The 17881-nt window shown below is 36.9% G+C and overlaps 1 protein-coding gene across 3 annotated transcripts in view; it reads right to left on the bottom strand.

Moving 5' to 3' along the window:
- The window catches only part of sphkap (SPHK1 interactor, AKAP domain containing), a 98128-nt gene extending 80830 nt beyond the window's left edge, over positions 1 to 17298 (bottom strand). For all 3 annotated transcript variants that reach the window (XM_088612983.1, XM_088612991.1, XM_088612966.1), the window contains exon 1: positions 17074 to 17298. The gene's annotated coding sequence lies outside the window, so the exon portion shown is untranslated. The remainder of the gene's footprint in view (positions 1 to 17073) is intronic.
- Between the last annotated feature and the right edge of the window lie 583 nt (positions 17299 to 17881).

Below are 17881 nucleotides of genomic sequence, written 5' to 3' on the forward strand. Positions count from 1 at the left end.
TTTTTTCACAGACATTTGGCAGGCTTAGAATAAAATTACACTTCAGTTTCATTAATGTTGTCTAAATCAGTTCAGAACAGCAATGTAGCTGGAATTTGTGAATAATAAAAATACTAAATTAAGGTGCTTCCTCATATTTTAATCGTGAGCCAGTATGTATAATGACAGATTTCAGTTTATTTTCATTTCTTTTTTCCTCATTTAGTACTGAAGCCCAAAAAAAGCTGATTTATTAAGGAACAGCTATCCTTGATGGATTTCTACATTTTTTGGTCAGGGATGCACAAAGCCCTCAGGCAGATCGACAACATGTTTACAAGGAAACTTGAACTTGAGTACCTTCAACTGAAGTACTGTAAATATCTCAGCCTAATCCAGCTGCAACACTAACATCTTCAAGCAGATAAAAAGCAACAGCAAGGAACTGAAGAAGAGCATTTTTACGTCATAGTTCAGGTGGGTAGCTGCGTCAGCATGCGTAGGCTGCAAAGGAACAAGTAATAGGTTTATTCCATGCTGAAAAAAAGAAGAAAGAAAACAACGTTTCAGCCGTGGAGCCTTCTTCAGGTGTGAGGGCAGTCCACGGCCGAAACGTTGTGTTTTCTTCTTTTTTTCAGCATGGAATAAACCTATTACATGTTAGTTTTTACGTCATTACTGTCTGACTCTTTCCCTGCCTCAAACCACCTGAGGATTTTACAAAATCCACATTTATTTTTTCTTGCTGAAAATTGAAATAAAACAGTTACTTTCTCCCCCTTGTCTTCCCCAAGGTGTGTCCATTACCGAAAGAATCATGTCTGTATTGGGCACATCTTGATTAGATAACTTATTCTGTGGTTTTAAGGGTGGTGTTCTTTCAGCATCTGTCTAACAAGATCTCTTATTAATTCGATTGGTCCAGTCCTGTTTTGTCAAGACGCGTCAAACAATGTGGAAATGCATTTAAAACCAAGAAAAAGAAGTACTTCTTTACCCAAAGGGTTGTGAGAGCATGGAACAAGCTACCCAGCCATGTTGTTGAAATCAAGAAATGCTGGATAAAGCCTTCAGATTAATTAGGTACTAGCAACCAAATGGGTTAGAGGGGATGAACGATCTTTTTTTTTGCAACCTTTTTTTATGTTTTTAAGATGAAATGCCCTATTTATTCAACCAGAAATACAAATGGATAACCACAGCAGAAAAGGCTGTGGATTCACGTATCCCTGTATGGGTGAACTGCAGCTTTGTTAAAACAGATTAATCCACATGAAAATCAAAAGGAGAGCTGTTACTTTTATGACCAGGTTTGCTAAATTTTAAACTGGTTTATTTTTTACCACAGCCTATACTAAACAGATTAGTATAGAAGCCTGTAGTCCAAGTTTTGTTAGTCTTTATTGCAAAAGCTTATGTGTTCCCTGTTGCCACAGTGCAAGAAACATTGTACATTTGTATTCTTCTCACTTTCAGCATCAAAAATGTTTCTCAACAACAATTTCCCAGTGGCACACGCAACAAGAGCAATATATGGCTGCTCTTTTAAAGCCTATGGCAGAAGAATATTTATGCCTCGAGCATCTGGAATAATGTGGACTGGAAAATGTTGCCTGAGGCATATTGTTGATGAAAGCAAGAACTGGCAGAGGCCTAATATGATCTTAAAATAAAACTGTTTTTGAAACCCTTTAACAGGGTATTTATTATTGCAACGTACAGTACCTTAAAGTCACTTATATTTCCAGTCATGAAGAAATAGTGTGGGAAATGAAAGAAAATTTTTTTAAGCATTATGATGGACTCCTTTTCAGGAATTCACTTTCAACACACTCCCACAGTTTAAACACACAAGCAAATTAAAGAGTACTTCAAGTAATGATCCTACTGATTGCAAAACTCTCAACACACACCTGCAGGTCAACATGCCCATTGTTACAGTTTAGGATCCACAGTGTAGGAGTGTGGCTTTCAGCCACAGTTAAATTTGGGATGAACAATCAGTTTTTAAGATCCTTACCGGATTGTCTCTGAGAGTCTTCAGGGGTCTCCTGTTTTAGGCACTTCCTGTAGTCCAAGACTGAATTCACACTAATGTCACTCAAGCAAATCCCATCTTTTTAATTATCACTCATTAAGAAACACCCAGCACCTGCACTGTCCATGTGACACAAAGCATTTATTTCAGTGCAGTACAAATGTTGTGTATATATTGAACATGGACGGTGTTTTCTTTTCTGGATTAAATTGTTTTGTCCAATCGACCTTCAACAGTCTTCTACACAAGCTAGTTAACTGCTTTAAGGAGTAATAAAAAAAGCCATCATGTTGGGAGACAGCATGTCTTTATGTGTTTCAGAAAGCAAGTGTTTCTACTTTCCTCATTTTAATTGGCAAATACTGTGGTCGTCAGTGGTTTGGAGAAAAGTCCAGAGTGACAGAGAAGACCAGCTGTGTTTGATCTTAAAAGTGCCGCTTTGCAGACGCCTCACTCGCCAGACCGTCATGCACTGTTGCAAATTCTGCATACTGTATATCTATAATGATTTCAGAAATAAATTATTCATCTCCTATAAAACTCAAACTGAATTTCCAATTGTGTTTCCACTGAAATAATTAACCTGGCTGTGCATCTGTTCAAGTCTCTGGCTGTTGGAGTCCTGCTAAAACATGCACAGATCTGCCAGATCAATAATAATACGAAACAGCATCAGACTGCCTCAAGGTTTCCAGCACAGCTAAAAAAAAATTAGCCTTGACTTCTACAGAATGTTATATTAAAGCCCAGCGGACTACCATATCCAAGAATCTTATTGTGGCAACTTCTAATGCAGAGAGGGGTCAAGTCCATACCCGATCCACAGCGTCTCTTCCAGGTTTCTGCAGGGTTATTCAGACCCTCCATGACAGGGCTACCCCCCTCCCCTTCAGCAACACTGGTGCCCACTTATACAGCTGGGTGGACAGAAGCAACTAAGGTAACTAAAGTTCCTCACTCAGGGGTACGACAGCAGTGTCTGCCTTGAGTTCTGAGGACCAACCAGCCAGTCTTGACTCCAAAGGCTTACCCCATAAGGCACACTGCCCCCCAGCAACTGGAGCACAAATAAAATGAATGTAATGACTTCTAATTAGGTTTCTGTAGGTTTCAGTTTTTCTTTTGTCTTTCTCTTAATGGTAGTGGTTACCATTGTATGTACAGTAGGTGCTTTGATATAGAATGTGCTTTCCTTTTAACTTGCGTGCTAATGGCATAATATTTTCCTGAAGCTGCTGGTTCCTGCGGAATGGACTGTGTGGGGTTCTCCTTGCCCAGCTCTCTTTGGTGAAAAAGAGTGGACAATTCCTCAAGCAATCTGTTTCGCAGGGAGGGACCTTGAGATTGTTGATTTAACAAGTGATTAAGGAAGGGATTAAATGCCATTTTCATGAAAAATAAATCCATTTGAAGTAAAAGATTTGTAGAAAGAGGGGGAAGAAAGCCAGATTTAGTGGGTGGATGACAGTAGAGGCATCATAGCTACTGTGTTCAGGTCGTGCCTGATAGCTGGACAGACTCTAATTACACCCAAACAAAGGGCTAAAAACTGGATCAAGAAATACATTTATTTTTAAACTTTGTGGAAAAAAAAAGATTTTGCTGATATTATGCCCTGGAGTTAAAAACGTAGTCACAAACAATTTAGTACCGCCTTATGTTGTCTAGTTTGGAATTTTTAATTTCAAACATTTTAATTACTTTTCAATTTTAAGACCGATGCAGAACTGAAATCCCTACTTCTACTTAAGATCAGAAAAGCCACAACCCCACCATTAATTACTCCCTCAGCTTGTTCGTGAGCACAGATGTCTATTGATTAATACTTTATGTTGTCTCTGCCTTCAACACACTGCCTCAAAGAAACATCAGATGTTAATGGAATTCAAGAGCTGGGAACCGGAAGGAAAACCTTTGCTTATGTAATTACTGCCTCCCACTGTCTCTATTGATAGGCTACAAAAATCCTATTGCTGCAATTTGTACTTTATCGTGTGTTATAATGTGGACGTCATGCAATCCCTGTTAAGAGTAGGGAAAGTACAGTGCATTCAATCCCTGAGGTTAAAAAGGAAAAAACATATACTGTAGTTTTCTCATCCATCTGGCGATGTTTTTTGAGCTTCTCTGAACCATGTAGCTATTAATCAGTTGCTCTTCGGTCTTTGTAAGTTGGTTTCCTATCTGTCTGCAGCATGGTGTAGGGCCCACAGCAAGATAAATCGGATTTCACTTTGTCCTTTCCTTTTGATGGGCTACCTGTCATAGCCTTACCTACAGCCAAGGACCGCCACTGGTGTTATGACAAGCTGGTAATCACCCTAGCTGTAGTCCGCCATTTTAGGTAGAAAAGGATTTCATCTAAAACCCCACAGGGACTTAGATTTACATATTACGAATAACTACTGTATATCTTCCCCTTTCTCGTAGTTTGATCTCAGATGCAAGAGCATCATGAGCCGTTCTGTGCTGCTTGGTGCTGTTGGCTTGCTCAGTAATGGCCAGCTTCCTTGAAAAAACACATCTAAACATGAAAGTCCAATGTTCCTCATACAGCGCAATGGCTTCATGCAAAATTTAATTGTTCTTACTACAGTATGTAGCTTATACTTATGCTGTTAAAGTCTCTATGGTGCTCCCCAGTATGAAAAGTTATTCTGTATCATAAATCAATTGAGGTGGTTTAATCAAGGTGTAGCTGGTGTTATTAAATAACACCAGTAATACAGGAAAAACTAACCGCTCGCTACATTAATATTATACTAGAAATCAATTTTAACAGAAACAGAAAAATGTGTTTTTAAGTCAAAATAAATATGATGTGATTTACTCTAAGTGAAAAGGATTTCAGACAAAGTAGTTAAAAATGAGCATTGCAATACTGTTTATTACCCAGGCCTTGATCCTGCATCAACAGCAACAAGTCATTTCAGAAATAAATGGCCTATAGATCAGTCTTACAAAACTTGAAACTTATGGATTCCCCCCCCCCCCGTTGTTAATGTGTGCATGTGTAACAGATTTGCAAGACAGAAAAATGTGAGACTGATCACAAGGCTCAGTGGAAGTGCAGTTTGTCTGCTTGTCTGCACTTCATGCTCCTGCAATTTTTCTTTCTTGTTTCTTGAATTTTTTTTTATGACATACATTTCTCAAAACATTTTTACAATAACAAAATACTTTTAAAAATATTAAGCACACCTTATGGGCTGGTTAGCGTTGCCACCTCACGAGTCTGAAGGTTTGATTCTTCTGTTAATACACCTCAGCAGACTTTTTTACTTTTCAGTAGATGACACAAACTATTTCTTCCTCTGTTTTGTTTTCTTTTTCTACACTGGAAGCACCGGCTTACTCCTTATTTTAGATTATTTTATTTTAGGAACTATTGCCATGTCCTTATCCCTGTTTAGACACATTTTTTGGTTTCAGTTGTGACCTCCATGAGGGTGATTGCTCTCTAGAACAGAAATGAATCTCTCTGCCTAAAGTTTAACATAATGACTTCTTATTCATATTAGTAACACGGTGACCCATCTTTTTATTGTGAATCTCAATGAATGAAATCTAAAACAAAGGCTCATAAATTCGCTTTAATAATAGATAAATACTGCAAATCAAGAAATATAATATTAATACCAATTGAATCTGTCTGGTGACAGGCTACAATTACTCACTACTGGGCCATCATTAAATCCGCAGATGCGATTGACTCTTGCAGTGCGTGAACAAAAGTGTCTTGTGTATCCCTGCACCTGATTCGAAACATAATGTTATAAGTTTAGGATTAATATTAAAATAGCCGGTCTAAGAGTATTGGCATGTTTTTTTATATTAATATGCATGAAATTTAGATGAAATGTCCAGTAAATGTTCTGACAATTTATAGTTAAACAGCCTATAATTAATTAATAGCAATTATTAAGCACTATTCATCCCAGAGTATCCCAATGTGATTTATACACTGTACATAGCAGGGAACCCTCTTCACCCACCTGTGTGCCATTGTATGCCAGCACCCTTCTGATGCAGCAGAACAATCCCTACACAGCTACTTCAGTGTTTGGAACTTTCTCATGCTTCTGTGCCCTGGTTTCTCGATGTTGTCTGTAATTTTCCAACACTTTTCTTGGGGCAAATTATTAATATTCATCACAAAAGAAAAAAAATCAGTGAGTCATTGCATTTGCTATGTGCTTCTAGACTTGTTTTAACTCTTTTTTTGGATGTCATAGTTTCTGTATAATGCATGCTGTATAATGGGGCAGATTTAATACTAGGACAGATTAAGAGAATTTTAAAGAACATATTTACTGTTAAGATCCTCTCTTTGTGAAAGGTGCAGCAACAAATATCAATTCAGTCCTGGGACAAACACAGATGGAATCGAACAACAAACGAAAGAGCCTATTTGACATTCAGGCATCTTATCTTTCTTGACAGGCTTCTTAAATTCAGGGAATTCTGGTTTTTTAATATATTGGTTATTGGAAAAGTTATTCTGTCTATGACATTGCTGGTCTCCCATATCTTTCTTTATGATTAAACATTATTGATTTTGATAACTCGTTGCAGAATAGTATCTTAGAAACTACACGGCTCAATTTCTTCTCTTGGGACTCGGTAGATAGATCAACTGTTGTTAAAATAATAAAACAAGAGGAAATGTGCATCTTTTTCAAATTAAGGTTTACCACCCCTTGTCTGGACTCAGATAGTGCACTAGGAACTCTTACCACAACTTTCTAGAATGAAATTGGAGTTCAATAAACTTTCATACAAAGTTGGTGATAAATAAGTAAAATATGTAATACTTATTTACTGATTAATAGGTGCATATCTTGGCTTTAAGTGATGAAGGATAGCAATAATTGTCTTTCTTAAAAATTATTTTACAACATGGTTAGATGAATGAATTTGTTGGTACAGGGCAGATTTTGCTTGTTTTTATTTGGTGAACAAAATGCCATGTTTTGAAGAGTAATGTTTCATGAGAAGAATTGAAAAGGGTCCAAAGCAAATTACTGTATATGTTTTCTATAAAGCTTGGGCTAGAACCTTGTTTATTCACTAGTCAAAGAGCTATTTTTAATTGCAACAAAAGTGGTTAGGTTTGGGGGCATTTTAAATTAAATAATCAAGACAATGTGAAACTTTATACTTTTATTTTCACAAGAAGCCTCATTTTGAATTTAGCATGTGTCAATTCTTCTGTGTACAGTAGCTCATTTTAACTTTCCAATGGATTATGTACTGATATTTCTTATTCCTCTCCATGGATAATTCAATATCAGTTACACTTTAGATTAAAAGCTACAATTTTATTTGTAATTTTTTACACCTGGAAATATTAACAACAAATAGAGTATTATTCATCTGACAGCAACAGTTCAATTATTCTTAGCTACCACTTATATGCAAAATGTACAGACGATTGCTGAGATATATAAATACAGGTACATTGTTGTATTTAGTGTTAACAGCCTGTTCACAATGGTGCATTATTACTGTGAAACCTCCCACCAGCTCCTGTAGATTGATATAATCATGGGAATATCAAAAAGTTGCTGAAAAGCATGAGTCATAAACATATTCAATTCAAGAACCAAGTTACAGGTGCACTCTTTTGCCATGTTCAAATGGAAACATATCAGCAAACACATTGATAAATGTTTAGTCATATCAAGAAGGAAAGTGAAACCTACTGAGTCAAAGTAAGCCCAGTTTATTGCAATATATTCGATATACTTTTCCCACCTACAGTATTGGGAAGAACCTCTTTTCTTTTTGACAACCAAAAATATTCGGAAACATGCATTCAAGCTAGATTTTCAAAATGCAGCTGCAGCTTGCAAAATATATATATACAGTACTATTGCATTCCACCAGACAGGAACTAATTGGTCCATTGTTTAATACTAATGTGTGTGTGTTTGCCTTGAAATCTACATTGTACAACTTTGCGCTAAGAAGGATATGAAACCTTACAGAATTAATGACCTCAGAAATGAGTGATGTATAGTGCCCTCCAAACATATTTGGACACTACTCTTATTTTTTCTTTACAAACAAGAAATTTGTTCTAGGAATCACAAGATTTATTTAAATGATGAGTAAATTATACAAGTTTTAGTTTTGGGTAATTCCATGCATACATTTGATCATATAAGAAAAAAACTCCCTTGTGTTCAACACCATGATTTTAAGAGGTCATAAGTATCGGGACATCCATCAATACATTTTCTAACCACTTTATCCAATACAGGGTCGTAGAGGAGCCAGAGTCTGTCTCCTGTCAGGATGCCTGTCCATCGCAGAGCACCCACACACACACCAGGGTCAATTTTCCCACTGTGCTGCCATGCCTCCCTAAAAATAACTTTATTAACTTAATTCATATACCATAAAACACTTCATTAACATGATATTAACTTGACAAATAATAACCATACCTTCATACTTTGGTGAGCACAGGCACTCATAGCCATTTGGGTTGCTGAGTTCTGACAGGGGGCTGACAGGCATCATAAGACTTTATTATTATATACCATTTATATATATATAGTTGTTAATTGCCAGAAGCCAATTAACCTAACAGTACGTCATTGAATTCTGGGAAGAAACAGAAGCCCCCCGAGGAAATCGACACAAATTCAGGCAGGACACTCAAACCCCACGCAGATACACCCACGGACTTAAACCCAGGGCCCCAGCACTGCGCCAACTTAATTGCTGATAAGGAGAGCAGCCTGTCCACCATCAGAGCACCAGTGAAGCTTGGTTGGAAAGAACCCCAGCTGGACTCCACACAGACACAGGGGACCACTCCAAAGGCACAAATCAACGTGAAACAGCTGGACCAGGCAGAGTGGGATTGATCAAAAACCTGAAGTAGACAGCTCTTCCAACAAAAGAAAAAAAAGTTGAACCAAGTGTTCGTTTTATCACATCAGAAACCATTAATTTACAGCTTCAGGATATTTTGCTATCCTTGATACAGAGGGACGGGGACAAGGCAGGGATGATAAATAAGGATTATACGGCTTTGGAGCCCTTCAAAACAGCCGGGCTTCTCAGCTTTAATAGAAAACAATAAACAGCTTCTAGCAATAATCTGCGCTGATGTGACAGCTAAATTGTGCAAGGGGCTGCATGTCTGCTGATGATAAGGAGTTCTCTTTTTTCCCCTCTCTCATAGATTTCTCTCTTTGAAAGTTCAAATTATGGCATTTATTCTAAATGTGGTGGTTTGCCAATGCATCATGCTAACTGATTCTGCCTTGGCTTCTCACAAAAAACATCAACCTTGCACAGAAATAAACTGAAGATTGTGGAGGTCTTTTTAATTGAGTTTAGATCTAGTTTAGTTTTTACAAACTAGAACAGAGACTGAGCATTACATGATTTACTCTTGGGAAGGAGGTTTTCCTTTTTTCTAAAATAATCTCCTCATACTGTATTTGATGTGTGCATTTTGGAGCACTTCAATTAATTTTTTTTTAATCACTCCAGCTCCTGCTGTGAAGCCCAAGCTTTCTGTGGTGTTGTATCATGGTAGCCTTGAAAGAAAACAGTGGTGCAAAAGTCTGAGTCAGTCTAATATGTCTGCAGGGTCATTGGTGGCCTTTGGGGCCACTGTTGCACAGTGAACCGAAGTCCTCCATTCCCATCTAGCCCAATCTCAGCAATGCTCTTCCTGTGTAGCTCTGCCTCTGGGAGAAGACGGGTCACTGATTGCAAATGGCTGAGGATACGTTGAAATGCACAATCTATAGAATGTCATAATTGCGCTGCACTCCGCATGGAAGCTTTTACAATGTGCCACTAAAGTTCACATTGTCTTTTTAATGCATTATTTTTGGTAACAGATTACACAAATCCTGAGTGTAAGTCATTACATACTGAAGGTTAGGGAATCAATTAAAGTAAATCAATAGTAAACAGTTACAGTACTCCTATTTTACATTAAGCAGCCTTTTAAAACCACAGCAGAAACTCTACATCTCCTCTGCAGCTAAAAGGAATAGTTGGGCTAAATGGAGTCTAGTCGTCGCATTTACATGTTTCTTAAACGAATTACCACTAGACTCCTGTCACCTCCAGAGCTCAGATATTAACTTAGGAACAATATGAGTGATGCAGAAATGTTTGAAAAGCACTGTTTGTTTTTAATATAAATGCAAAAACAAAGGAACCTGACAGGGGAAACAGAAAAAAACACCACTCTGTTATCACTCTATTATTGTAAGAGAAAAAGAACTAGACTATCCAGAGACTATCCAGAGATGGATACTCCTCAGGGTAATAACTATAAAACTTGGCAAAGGTATTAGAGGTCAACTTATAAAGGACAGGCATTCAACGTTTAAACCTCAGACACTTGATTACAATCTCTCATATACTTAGGTTTCATGGATTAAGGACTTCATACATACGTAGCTCAGATAAGTAGTAAGAAATTTATATTGCATTAAATGATTACACCTGTATCGTATCATTTTCTTTAGAATAAACAGCAAAACACAACCAGAACACACAAGTGGAAAGGTAAGGTGAAGCATATTTAAGATCAAAATACAGGATGCACTGCTTTGCACATGTTCTTGTTGTTAAATGTGGAATAAGATGCTTTTGATAACTGGTACCTTCACTTTTTGATAAACTTTTCAAGCTGAAACAAAAGGCTTTCCTAAAGTTTAATATACAAAAAATTGCTTTCAAAATATAATACAGATATGTGTTAAAAAAAGGCAGGATGAGATCATCATATTAAATAGATACCAGCAAAAATAAGCTATGAGCCCATTTGTAACCTTTCCTAAATTCTTATCATTACATAAAGCGGAGAATCACTTTCTCACTCGTTAATTTATACTATCAGCCTTTTGAAATTTTGTTGTGTACAGTTATGTACAATAATGGAATAATACATTAACCAACTTTTCAAATTGTGATTATAGTAACTCACCAATCAAAGCAGTGCCAAGTTGTCATTGTTGTACTGCATAAAAAGCTACCTACAGTAGAAGTCACATCTCACGACCCACATACGAATGCATTATTCTTGTTTTTCTGTGGTCGTGGTGCAACCTTTGACTGAGGACTATACCACTGGAGTCACATTTTCCTTAACAAGCTTGATTTATTTTACCAAGAAGAGAAAGAGGAGTGTAACAACTACTGTCTATCCAAGGCTTCTGCACAGACCAGTAAGCAAAAACTGTTCTGAGCAGTCAGAGTAGTGTCACATGAATTCAATACAAGTAAATCACTGGGAACTTAGTTTTAAAGCTTCATGGACTTAAGTCATGTTCATGGTTTTCAGCGATACAAAATCATCTTTAATATCAGAAAACACAATAAAAAACAGCAAATCTTTAAATGAAAAAGATCCTTCTGGTACTCTCTTCCATTAGTTTGGATAGCCTCCACTGATTATTTTCAGTAACTGAGAAGAGGCTTATACAAGCCAATGGATTTGAAAACACTTCACGATCAGGTCTTATTTCTCAGATAGTTTATTTTCCATAAACACTATTCTATTCCATTCGCCTTTAAGATATCTGTACTATAATACTGTAGATTTTGAATCACAACTTGCATTCTATTTCCTAGAACCATCTGTCTGTAATTAACATAAATTAACTGCTACCACTCCTGTTGCACAAGGGGTTAACCTGAAGTCATTTCAACAGAAAGTGGCTAAAATTCTCGTGCATCACTCCACAACACGGAATGCTTTGAATTTCACAGGCATGCTAAGAACTTGCAAGAGTAAACACAACTTAAAATGCAAAGTGCTATGTAATCCAGAGAAGATGTTTCTTCTGTACTTTTCCTGTATTTTTTAAATTACACATACTGTATCTGTGTTTTATTATTATGCTGTTCAGGTACAGAGTGTAGAAATTCCTTATATTCTATGTATGATTCAGATGAGTAAAATGCAATCTGCTTAATCTGTTATGACTCAATTCCAGATCCACTTAAGCAAAACGTGAAGTATATTATTCTGCAGTTGATCTCAGATGAAAGGAACTCCAAAGTAATTAGAGCAGACGGATGGATGTGTGGAGGGAATTGTGCTGTTCATGACATAATTAATTTTATTAATTCTTTAAAAGCAAAAAAATTAACTGCAATTTTCCCACCAAGGAGTGTGTGCCTGACTAGAGTGCTGATTTAGATCTATCAGAAAAAATTAAAGGAACTGTTTTCTTAGTTTGATGGACCAAATTACAAAATGGAGCAAAACTGACAAGCATAGTCCATTGCAATGGTCAGGACTGATTAGACTTTCAGAATTGGACTTGAGCATGTAGTAAACAATCGGCTGAAGTAAATGAAAGTGGTGTGAAGCAGTTTGCTCAGTCAATCCGCACTACATCTGGAACACTAGCGAGGAAGTCCCAGTTAAGGAACATTTATCACGTTTATCACGGAATAGAGAACTTCTGAGGTGGCAGCAGTAAGAGTGTTTTTTTCACAAATGATAACTGTGCTGGGCTGGGGTGGGGTGAGTGTTAATGGAAACTGTTGCTTTATTCTGGTGTGGCCAGTGGACGTGTGTTGATATGGGAAGGAATCTCCTTTAACACAAGAACAAATCTGAGCAGTAAGGTTGCACTACAGATATGTTGTCGAAGTCCTTGAGACAACAGCTTTTCTGTTCCTGCAAGCCAGTCTGAAAATGTAGATTTTTCCAGCACGACAAAGCGATACCACAAAGTTAAAGGATTACAGTGGAATGATTTCAAGAAAAAAATGCTGTGGTCTTTCTGTAAGCAGTTGTTTCTCATGACCAGAGTCTGAAAGTCCAATATCTGTGGAACCTGTTTGCCAGGGACATACTGAAAATAGGATACATACTGTATGAGACATTAGCTAACTGCTGGAAGATCTCACAGCAATCTATTCAAAAGATGATCTGGCCTGCGTGTCAATGTTGCCAGGTTTGTTAATGCACAAGAATGTGGCCCAGCATTAAGTTCGTAACCCTTTCTCTATGATTTGTTTCATAACAAAAAGTCTCTTTGATTTGTACTTTTATTAAAATTTTGTTTAATCCCCAAATTAAACTTTTTTGATCTGAGTCATTAGATCTGACTGTAGCATTTCTTTTGTACATCAGTAAGTTATAATGACAAATGTGTTAGATTTTGTGCCTAATTTGTACTTTTTGGATGTTTTGATTATTTTGGGCAGTAAATGTTTCAGAATTTTACTTTAGTACATTGTAACTGACAATTGAGCATACACATAACAAACTGCTCAGTAAAAAATCTACAAGAACTGGGTTTTGAATACACCTTGGTCTCTGTTTGGAAGATAATAGTAACATCTGTTGTGGTGTTGTTTAACGTAACAATACCACTTGAACATGATCCAATGAGCTCTTTTATAATGTGAACTATTCATTATTTACTGCTTTTAAATTTTATAATTATTGTAGAAACAATCAAGAAAAAAGGCCAATGTCACAATCGCCATAAACAATATGTATGACAGACATCTGCTTATTTATCATCTTAAAGCTGCAACAACTATTCAGCCAAACAACTGACAACAAGAACAATAATTCTATGTGCCTTTAATTATTATTATGGTCTGGGCAGTGACTTTGATAAGGCCAAGAAAATACATTGTACAGGAAGGGACGTAATCTCTCTTGGTGTAAAACACGGCAGAAACACAATTACAATATATCTTTGTTAATATAAGAAAATGTAGAACTCAAAACTAGTCGGCATCTGCCAATAACTCCAGCATACGGATATTAATGTGTAAAACCACAGGATACAAGGACAATGTGCTTAGTATGCCGTGCTATGCACATCTGATCACAATGCATGTTAAACATGGCATACAGATACTGTACTATGCTAGTTGACATGAGTATAAATGTAGAAACCAAAGAAAAGAGACCAAATACCTTGAAGAGCTCCCACTCTTATCTGTACGTTTGGGTTTTGAGATGATAACTATTTGTGATTAATCTATTCTGTATTCTTTGCAATTCAGAATTTTGATATGGTTTAACAGATCATTATTTTGTTGTACAGGTGTATATACAAGAAGGTAATTCTGAACAGGAACATACAGTAGCTATACATTTTATTATATATAAATAATGTATATGTAAAAAAAAATACAAACAATTAAGTGAATACATTTCTTTTGGATTCAATTATTTTTTGGCCTTCTGATTGCATAGCGTGCTGAAGATTTTGGATGACCATTAACGTTTCATTTAAAAAGAATGTTACCATTTACTGAAACAAGGAAAAAAGAAAAATCCTGTTTGGTTTTGAATTACAGTATGTTATAAACGTTTAATGTAAAGTTAGGTGTGTACACAAGAATTGATCATTGTTACCATGAACCCTTATTCATTCATATTTTGAATGAATGAATCTATATAAAACCTTTTGATCCTTCAATCCAAAAAAAAAAAAACACCAAGAGCCACAGGATCCCCTGAGCTTCTTCCGCCAATTACACATTGGAAAGCTGATCCTGAGGCACAGAGGCAGCTGTAAACAACAGACTTTCACTACTCCTTCAGATTGAGCACACAATCCCTACTGCATGCTGTGTGTGACATTGGAAGGGTGCATCACCAGGTTTAGGCTAAATTAAAGCTTTAATTTTCTGAGAACAGCTGAATTATTCCCAGATGGATGAACAGATATTATATCCTGCTACGTTCTCACCCATATTTGTTCTAAATGAAAGAGAATTGCTCCAAGTTGTACTTCTCATTGGGAATCTCTATTTTCATGTTCCATGGAAGTTATTAGCTGAAGTTTGGGAGGGAAAACAATGACACGTCAATCTCACACAGCTGTCCCTATTCACCTTCATTACAGAAATGAGCTATACAGTATACTGTATATTGAACACACATGCCTCCCTTTCAATTTGTTTCAAGCTTCCCTTCTCCATCCATCGCCACCTTGCTGCTTTGCCTTGGTTCACTCACTCTGAATGGGGTTCCAGCCTCCTCAACCTGTGACCAGCAGGCTGCCCATCCACAATGTGGGTTAAGCCAAACCTATCTCTCCAAATATTCCAACATTCCCAAAGTATTTAATTCTTGGAGGTGGTTGTCTCTAGTAAAATAAACTAACTTCTTTCCCTTTAAAATAAAAGGGAAAAGCCTTTTTCCATTTCTTAATGTACATAGCCTAACCAGAATTCTGGAATTCAATTCAGGAAAATGCAGCTTAGACCTTTTTCCTTTCACATTTACAGTATATCCAGTGGTAATTAGGATTTATCATTGCACTGTTCCTACTTCAGATCACTTGTTATTTTGTTGCTCAGTTGCTCCAGTTCATTTAGTCCATTGGACATCGTTCAAGGACATGCAGAGGGTGACCGGATTGAAAGGAGGAGGATGGTGTGAGCACCAGAAATTTTTCAGTGCTGTGGTCCATAAACAGCTGATATCATAATAGAGGATATCACACACATAAATTGCCACATTGTCCGCAATTCATTTATTTATTTTCCTCTTTGGAAGTGATTAATTACTAGTACAGCAATATACAAAGTAATTTCCTGTAGCTGAAAACTGCAATTGAAATCGATTAAACATTAGCATTGCTAAATGCAATTTTAAATGAATTCTGATACAGTATGGCCGTTAATGCAGTACTTGACCAAAATAAAATAATCTCAGGCTACCACATAATGTCACATTCCTCATGAAAGCTGGATCTTAATTGCTTTCCCTGCACATGACAGTGCCAACTTCTAGTCTGCCAGAAATGCAATACATAAATAATATTATTTCAATTACTGAAGAACTTGTGTCTCTCAAGGAGAGTCAGGTGGATAGTACAGTGATGCATAAACGATAGTGAAATCGTTTTATATTAGAAAATCCTGTAATTAGGCATCCCCTGGCTAATGGACATTCTTCTATTTTTCAGTACAGGCAGGCAGGCAGGCAACTTTGAGATATGAGCTAGAGAACAATTATTATTTCTGAAAAGGCTTACATCCACCATTCAATGAAGGAGATTCCTTGCATGTTTCCCGATGGAGAGCTTACTACGAATTTGAGCACCCATAACCAGGAATACAGTGTGACTCAAAGGCATGTGCTTGGACAGAAAAATCATCCTGCACTCCACATAGGGCTCTCACACTACTGAGAAACTACCTGTTTCCAAACATATGAAACATTTAAAGCCCCATGAATCTTAATATTCACAAAGTAAGTGAAATTAAAAAATATCGAGCACTTAGGTAATATTTCTTTAAATTGAAATGCTGACTGTTGAAACAGCTGTCTTAGGTGTGTGTGGGGGGGATTAGCATAATGTTGTAGATGATTTAAAGGCACTGTTAATAATTTCGCCATTTCCTTTTCATGCTGTTTAAGCTCAGAAATTTCATGCATGTGTTCAAGCTATCTGATCTCTTCTGGCATTTGTTTGTATGTGCAATCATTTCTTTGATGAAATTTTTAGTGCATCAAATGTCTAAGCATTCTAATATCAAACACAGTAAAATATCTCCAAGGAGAAAATGTGGCAACTCTTTTCGTATTGTTTCAGAAGCATAATATACATAATTTATTTTAAGAAAAATGTTTGGTTGCTCATTGTGGAAGACGGTCTTAATTCGCACGTGATATGCAACAGCCGTTAAGAGGGTGGAAAGAGCTAACAAAAGAAGGCATGTCAAGCAAAAACTGTCCTCTAAGGAACCTGGTTATCTGCATGTGTGTGTCCCTAATATCCCTTGAGAAAGCAGCATGTGTGATGCACGAGAACCTCTTTATAAAAAAAAAAGACCACACTCCTCTGACTTCACTCCCTTTATTTTCTGCCACTTTATAAAAGAAAAACTTCCTAAGATCCTAAATCAGTATAGCCAATAGCTCTCTTTCAACCCTTTCAGAAATGTCTACAACTACTGTAAATATATACTTTCTGTGAAGGGTGTCACAAGACAGAGGAGCATGCTGCTTGATTTCGATAACCACATCCTTCTATCAGGAATAGTAAAGAATAAAAGAAAACAGATTTGCAAACAGGACTCACCAAACGCAGGAGTTAGCAGCTGATCATGGTGCTGAATAAAGTAGCGTGTCTCTTCGGATGTAATATCTTGGAAGGTTTTGCCTGTATGTGCCCGAGCCTGCTGGTTGCTAGTAGACTGTTGCTAATCTCTGCCTAGCTCCAGGAGGAGTGCTGATGCAAAATGCAAAGAAGTCAGCTGAGAATAGCCCTAATTGTAAAGAACACACGGCAGCACCCTCCCTCCTTGCTGCAAACACAATCTCCAATCTGAGTGGATTATGGTAATGAGTTAAGACGGGTGCCACAGTTATCCACACCTACGGTTTGGAGAAATTGCCCTTGACACAGTAATAAGATGCAAATACAAACGCATACAGTACTGTACTGTGCAAGGTTGCTCTAATTCATGCATATGTTTTTAATAGTGAGGACATGAGTGTAAGTTTTAAGGTGAGCTCATGTTTATTTTTATGTTTATTATTGCAGACACTGTATATTTATCATTAAATGATCATTATTGCCACAGATCTTCACAATATGTATCATTGACCTTTTGCAGGTTTGCTGTTTTTGGCCTGCAATGTTCCTAGCTCAGGTGATCAGTGATTTACCATTTTCACAGACAAGTAAACATTTATTTAATGAAAGTTTAATTTTTAATGTACTGTACGTGCTAACCTTAAATGTTGCTTTTCTCTTTTGCACAAAAACTGCGCTGTGTTGGTATAATGTGTAAAGTAAAAGGTGGCACTATTAAACAGAATAATCATTCTTAAGTTACTCATTGGATCAGAACATTGGTGATCAAAGCTTCAGTTGCATCCATTAA

This window comes from Lepisosteus platostomus, chromosome 2 (assembly GCF_059453375.1).
Source record: "Lepisosteus platostomus isolate fLepPlt1 chromosome 2, fLepPlt1.hap1, whole genome shotgun sequence".
Classification (NCBI taxonomy): domain Eukaryota; kingdom Metazoa; phylum Chordata; class Actinopteri; order Semionotiformes; family Lepisosteidae; genus Lepisosteus; species Lepisosteus platostomus.